General features: G+C 40.4%; 1 long non-coding RNA gene across 1 annotated transcript in view; it reads right to left on the reverse strand.

Annotated features, from left to right (window-relative positions):
• Positions 1–6,754: 6,754 nt before the first annotated feature.
• The window catches only part of LOC147253673 (uncharacterized), a 3,556-nt gene continuing 3,100 nt past the window's right edge, over positions 6,755–7,210 (reverse strand). The window contains exon 3 of the long non-coding RNA XR_015118575.1: positions 6,755–7,035. This is a non-coding gene — a long non-coding RNA (uncharacterized LOC147253673). The remainder of the gene's footprint in view (positions 7,036–7,210) is intronic.

A 7,210-nucleotide genomic window follows, 5' to 3' on the forward strand; every position in this document is an offset into this window, starting at 1 on the left:
CATTTATTTATTTTTGATATATTTTAAGATGCTAATTTTACGCGCTTATAACACAGATGTCATATGAACCGATGCACTGAAAAATTACCTTTTTTTTTAAAGTACCATCACAATAATTTTGAATATTATATTAAAAAAAAAAGAAAAAAAAAAAAGCTGCAGCCCCCAAAACACCACCCCACAATTCGTCTCATTTTGTTGGTTTTTGCTTTGGGACGTTAATATATGATTCACCTTTGATTCTTCATGTTGAGTCACTAAATGAGCCCCAGAATGATCCACGACGAAATAAATCCCTGCAAGAAAAATCCTTTTTGTGGTCACTCAAAAAAACAGCAACAAGAACAACGACAACAAAAACAAGTACACTTTTTTATAATAAGAGTACAACTTCTCTCCCTCCTGGTGGAAAGCCTGTGGTTTACATTGAGTTAACCAGAGATTTGATGTTGGGGGAGGAAAAGTCTCCTGGTGCGTCGCTTCAGGCAGCAGTGATAATCTCTGTCCTCACCAGCAGCATTCAAGACAGACTTGTGATCTAGTGGCTGATGGTCATATACTCTCCACCTCCATGTTTCCATCTTCTCAGGAATGGGGAGTAACCAGTGATGGGAATTCCACATCCTTCCATGCTCATCAAACAATTACCTGACAATGACAGATCATGATCCGGTCCAACTGAACCTCTGTGGTGTTCTGGTCTCATAGAGGTTGGGAGTTTCAGGGCGTGGTGTGCAGAATATGCGTGCTCACACCATTCTAAGCACATCTTGGCACCGGTGTGGCATCTGTGGCTCGGTGTCTGATCGGCCATGTCTCCTGCATGAGGCCGGAAGTAAATCCAGCCTGGTCTACAAAAATGGGCCGTTCTTGTCCTTCCGGGTTCATTATTCCATATAGTTACGCACAGGGAGGAATGGGTGTTTCACACACTGGAATCAGACAGTTTAATGAAGTAGAAATGTCTTCTGACCGTTAAGGTGTCTAAATGGGCGCCACTGTTAAAGTCCCTGAGCAGGACACTGATCTACCTACACAAACTGCTAGCCCAGCTCCTTCACTGTCTCACCTGCTCCACTGCTGCTTCGTGCTCGCTGAGTTTCCTTTCAATACTCGTAACAAGATGTTTCTCTGAGCCTTGAGTCCGCTTCTCTCAGCCTGATCAAGCTGTTGGCGAGCTGACGTCTTCTACCTGCTGATGGTTGAGGAGCGCCACCTGTGTCAGATCCTGGTTCTATACACTGGCCTGTAGCTGAAGATCCATATTAATAATAGTGCAAGTGTGCAAGCAGCATCCTGAATATCTGGTTCCAGACTTGAACAGCTGGTTGTGATTTCTAGATTGTCTCTGTCCAGTCTGACTTTACAAACTTTCAGAGATAATTATGGATTTTGTGAGGTAGTTTTTGTTTTTTATGTGACAGTTCAAACAACGTGCTGAGTTTGTGAAGGGAGTCAGCTCGTCAGTCAGTGGCACTTCAGATTGTTGACTATATTGCACGCATTCAATTTGCTTGAATAAATGAGAAATTAAATCTGTCTGTTCAGACTGAGTCACGAATGAGAGAAATTGTCAGTGCAGCAGTTTGTCAAATTGATTCTGATGTATTACTGTGAAAATTCCAGTATTTTTTATTTGTTAACCATTTTCAAATTCTATGTCAAACCTAAAAGGTTTTGATTTTTTACGTCAGTGCCTTGCAGATTTTATAACCTTTCTTAATTGAGCCACTGGAATCCTCATCAGTGCAGCCTAAACCCTAAAGCCATTTCTGAACTTCTGATTTACATCAAAACTAACATCAAATTCATATTTCAGACAAATGTGTCTGGTGGATAAGCTTGACGTTGTTTTTTTTTAATCATCTTTTCATTTTAAGATGTTCTGAGTTGATTCTGAAAAGTTGAATACTTGACCCTCTACCGCCTCATACCGTAGTAATGACAAGTTCGCCCCCTACTGACCAAAGAAGGACTTGCATCTACCATGACAAAGTTAGGGTGGTTATATTTTCTTAAGGGAATTTTTAACATCTATGGATCGATTGTTTACTAGAACGGTTTCACTTCAGTCACAACAGCAGCAGAACGCCACATCAGAGCAGAGGAAGTGCGTGTGGTGTTACCAGAGACACTTAGACTGAATTGCGGCTGCAAAATAAATTAAAATCTATTCAAAATTTTCTAAATCTCATCAATTTCAATGCGTCCTACCAGAATTTTCTCATGACAGGAAGGTGCAATATTTGTGAAAAAGGGATTTTGTGTGTAAAAAAAAAAACAACCAAACATTTTAACTGCAGTATTATGGCATTGCAATGATGTCCTGCTGGCACATCATTGTCTCAGACTCTACAGGCAGGAAGCGTCTTTGTTTGATTGCACAACATTAGCATTTCAGTGGTTTCTGAAAATAGAGAATCATGATGAGAAAATGAACCTGCTGCAAATCAAATTACATTCACAACGTCAGCCAGAAGAATCGCCCTAGGTTTTAAAAATGTCAAAGCCCTGCACTGAATTATTGGAAAATGTGAAAACGTTTTTGGAGCTTGATGACCAGCAAAGAGTAAAACTAAACGATGCACAAACCCTACACACAGCTTGTCACTTGTTCATGACAGATTTAAACCTCTCGCTCTTGAACTCACGTTGAGAACGTTTTAGCGAGTCTGTGCAAATCACTGAGTTTTACCGTGTTGCTCCTCTATGGAAAACATGCAGGAATTCTTTCAGTGTGAGAAATCCCACGTCCAAATGTCCAGTTCAGTTAAAAAAAACAAAACAAAACAAAACAAAAAACAGATAGATATTCCATGACCAGCATTAAACTTGTGAATTCTGTCTGGTAAAACATCAACATCACCTAATGTTACATCATCCGATCACAATTATGTTAAGGCAAGGCAAATTTATTTGTATAGCACCATTCATACACTGGGCAATTCATAGTGCTTTACAGAGGGAAAGAGAGAATTGAAGGTTAGAATCAGTTTAAAATTGAAAACATGAATTAAAACATTCAAAAATCATTTAAAATCAATAAAACAGTTTAAGATCAATTCGACAGCACACAAATCAATATTAAATCAATCCATCAATACCAAATCAATACACTATAAGAAGGCTGCAGTAAACAGCAGTGTTTTCAACCCTGATTTAAATGAGCTGACAGTTTGTGCACACCTCAGAGGTTCAGGGAGTTTGTTCCACAGGTGTGGACCACAGAAGCTGAAAGCAGCTTCACCCTGCTTGGTTCTGACCCTGGGGACACTGAGTAGACCTGTCCCTGATGACCTGAGGGGTCTGGATGCTTCATACCCAGCCAGCAGCTCTGACATGTATTTAGGCCCAAGCCCATTCAGTGACTTATAGACCAGTAACAGGATTTTGAACTCAATCCTTTGACACACAGGGAGCCAGTGCAGTGATTTAAGGACCGGTGTAATGTGGTCCATTTTCTTAGTGTTGGTCAGGACTCTGGCAGCAGCATTTTGGATGATTGACTTTTTTACTGAGACCTGTAAAGACACCATTACAATAATCTAGCCTACTAAGAATAAATGCATGGACAAGTTTTTCCATGTCTTGTTTAGAGAGAAATCCTTTAATTCGTGCAATGTTTTTGAGATGATGATAGGCTGATTTAGTGATAGTTTTTATTTATTATTAAAAACATATTTGTAAAGCTTGACTGACAGCCTATAGTAATGGTGCATATGTGGAGTTTTACAGTACTGTATAGTATTTCGGTTTACTTGTACTGTGGGATCCGACCGATTTATCGGCCGGCTGATTTAATCGGCTGTTTCCAGCCATGAGAGCACAATCGCTAATCGGCCAAAAGTCGGCCGATCGTTTGGTTATAAATCTTAATGCTTTTTCAAAGCGTTTACTCCGCTTGCTGTTTGTTTCGTTTGCAAACCTTTTCAGACTCTTTGGGGTCGTGTGGCTTTTACAGTTCTTTCAGTCACTTTGGTACGTTTCTCAAAAGAACTCGTAGGAACAGCAAACCACAACAAATCACCCGCAACATCCAGTAACCTGCTCCAAATCTTTATTCAATCCCTCAGGACTAAATATGTGTGTCGAGGCCATCAGAATGACGAGTCCTTGTATTAGTCATGTTAAACAATCAGACCGCTGTGTTGACCGTGTTCTCAAGGTAACGGTGGACTCAAATGTATTTTCTGATGAAGGTTTTGATGAGTGAAGGAAAACACACAAGGATACCGTTTTGTTTTGTTTTTTCTGTATGACTCGTATCAGTTACTGTTTGGGGGATTGATTGCAAGAGATTGGACAGGATTCATATTTCAACTGTTGTTATTTGGTGATCGACATTTTTACTGCGGTATTGGAAGGAGAAAGAGACGACTGTTGTACAGCACAGGGGGAGAAATGCCGATGACCTCGCTCTTCTTCATGGGGTTGGATCATGTTACAGGTTTTCCTTAATTGCTTGGATGCATTTCCGGAAATCTCACTCTCACAACTCCGAATGCAGCCCCCAAAACAGAAAACCAATTTCTTTAAAAAAAACAAAACCCACCTGTGACAGAGAAGCTGCGACACTCAAAATGTTAAACACCTGAGTCAAAAGACACAAGGTCAGTCACTCCTCCAAACTCTAGAATAAAGGCTGGGTATTGACAAGGACCTCGCAATTTGATTCAGTCTTGATTTGATTCAATACTGATGAGTACAATTCATTATTGGTTCAATCACGTGTATATGACAGAAACACCAAGTTATAAAACACATGCGAGGTAAGGCAAATGTATTGATGCCGCAGGTTTCAGCAACACGCAGCTCAGGGTGCTTCACATTGAGTGCAAAAGAAGGACGTTAAAGAATAATACTTAAACATAAAATAATAACAAATTAGAAGAAAAGAAAACCGCTCAAATTTGAGAAAATGCAATACAACTGAAAGAGATTAGGCAGCGAAGACAAGAGCTGAAATAGGATTAACAAATATAAAATAGCAAAATGATATCACAGTGTAATGAAGAAGTAATAACTTAATAAATGCAGTGGTAAACATAAGAGTCTTCAGTCTTGATTTAGAGGCACTGAGGGATTCGGTAGACCTGCAGTTTTCTGGGAGTTTGTTCCAGATATGTGGTGCATAGAAACTGAACGCTGCCTTGGGATGTTTACTTCTGACTCTGGGTACAGATAATAGACCTGTTCCAGACAATCTCTGAGGTCTGGATGGTTTGCAGTTTTTCAGAATTTTTTTTTTTTTGGGCTCCAAACCGTTCAGTGCTTTATAAAGAAAGCCTGTGTTAAGAACTGAGAACTGGAGGGATGCGGTCCACCTTCTTGGTGTTTGTGAGGACTCGAGCAGCAGCGAATCAGCTGCAGCTGTCAGAGGGGGTTTTTCAGGAGACCTGTTAAGACCCCGTTACAATAGTCGAGCCTGCTGAAGATAATTGCATGGATACATTCCTCCAGATCCTGCTGAGACGTGAGTCTTTTTTTTTAATCATTGATATGTTTTGAGGTTAGGCTTTTATTGACTTTCAAGTTGTGCTAATGTGGCTGTTCAGCCATAACTCCTAGATTTCTGGCTTGATCTGTGGTTTTCACAAAAGTTTTTTCTTTGTTAAACAGATGAAAATTATGGCACATCCACGCAATGATTTGATCCATGCAGGTATTTAGTGTTTGTATAGGACAATAATACTCCGGTGATGTTGTTGTGTAGATTTGTGTGTCATCTGCACAGTTATGGTTACTTATTTTGTTGTTCTCGATAATCTGAGTTAGTGGAAGCATGTAGATGGAAGAGGCGCCAGAATAGAGCCTTGGGGAACTCCACATGAAATTTTTGTCAGCTCAGGTGTGTAGTCACCAAAAGACACAAAGTGGTCCCTGTCCTTTAAGTACGATTCAAACCACTTTAGAGATGTGCCAGAAAATCCCACTCAGTCCTCCGGCAGTTCCATCCAGTTGTATGTTGCGATCTACTGTGTCGAATTCTGCGCTTGAGGTCCAACATTACTAAAACTAAATTTTTCCACTGTCTGTGTTCAAGCGGATGTCATTAAACACCTTAACACGTGCAGTCTCAGTGCTGGGGTGGGGTCAAAAAAACCTGACTGGAAGACATCAAAACGGCTGTTCAGTGCCAAGGAGTCATTCAGTGGTGGCAACAGTTTTTTTCAGTGATTTCACCGAAGAATGGGAGGTTCCTTATTAGCCTAAAGTTGTTCATCACACACTTGTCAAGGTTATTCTTTTTCAACAGTGGTTTGATAACTGAAGTTTTCATGGCCTGAGGGAAAAACACCTGAGAGAGGGGACACGTTTACAATCCGTATCAGATCTGAGGTCGTGACATTAGAGACTTTTTTGAAGAAGCCTTTTGGCAGAATATCAAGACAGCAGGAGGAGGACTTCAAGTGTCGTACAATGTCCTCAAGGTTTTTAAGGTTAGCTGGATAAAACTGAGCCATGATATTTGAACTGGTTTTCGGTGAACATACGTACCCTGAATCTGACGTGAAAGCACTGACTGCCGTCTAATTTTCTCAATTTTGTTTGTAAAAGAAAAAAGGAAGCAAATTCATTGCAGACCTTTGTAGACAGCGGCTCAGGAGCCACTGGCACAGTCCGTGAAATTCTCATTTGCTAACCGACAACATTTCTTCCACAGCTTGACTGACCCCTGCTTCTTGCTCCATTTTCAGAAACATGGTAAGCTAGTCCTTTGGAATTACTTTTTGGATTTCTCGGGAGGGTCGGGGGTTCTTGCATGTATACTCGGTGTCTGTGCTGCTCCTGGAACCTGAATTTCCTGAGGGTTCTGCCCAAAGGATCAATGAAGTTCCGTCTAACCTGATCTCTCTTTGATATATGCTTGTGTTCAGTCGTCACAGTTTGTGGAACTGAAAATGTGTCTCCATCACTCTCCCATCGCTCTTTATGCTGACCTCCTCTTTTGTGCCAACACGATGCTCAGTGTACGTAATGTTTTGCATGCAGTGATAATCTAAGTTAAGAGTTTCAGGAAATTTACCACAGCAACTGAGAAAAAAAACAACAACATTATTTAGTGATAGTCAATGAAATTGATCATTGCTGTAATGCTTGACACACCCCGCTTCATTACTGGTAGTCGAATTCACTTTAGAGCAATTCATCAAGAAAAGAAAGAAATTATAATACCAATATTTAGAGAATTACTGGTTAATTACTGGTT

The sequence above is a fragment of the Aulostomus chinensis genome, chromosome 11 (assembly GCF_037954235.1).
Source record: "Aulostomus chinensis isolate RoL2024-O1b breed Wild chromosome 11, RoL_Achi_v1.0, whole genome shotgun sequence".
Lineage (NCBI taxonomy): Eukaryota > Metazoa > Chordata > Actinopteri > Syngnathiformes > Aulostomidae > Aulostomus > Aulostomus chinensis.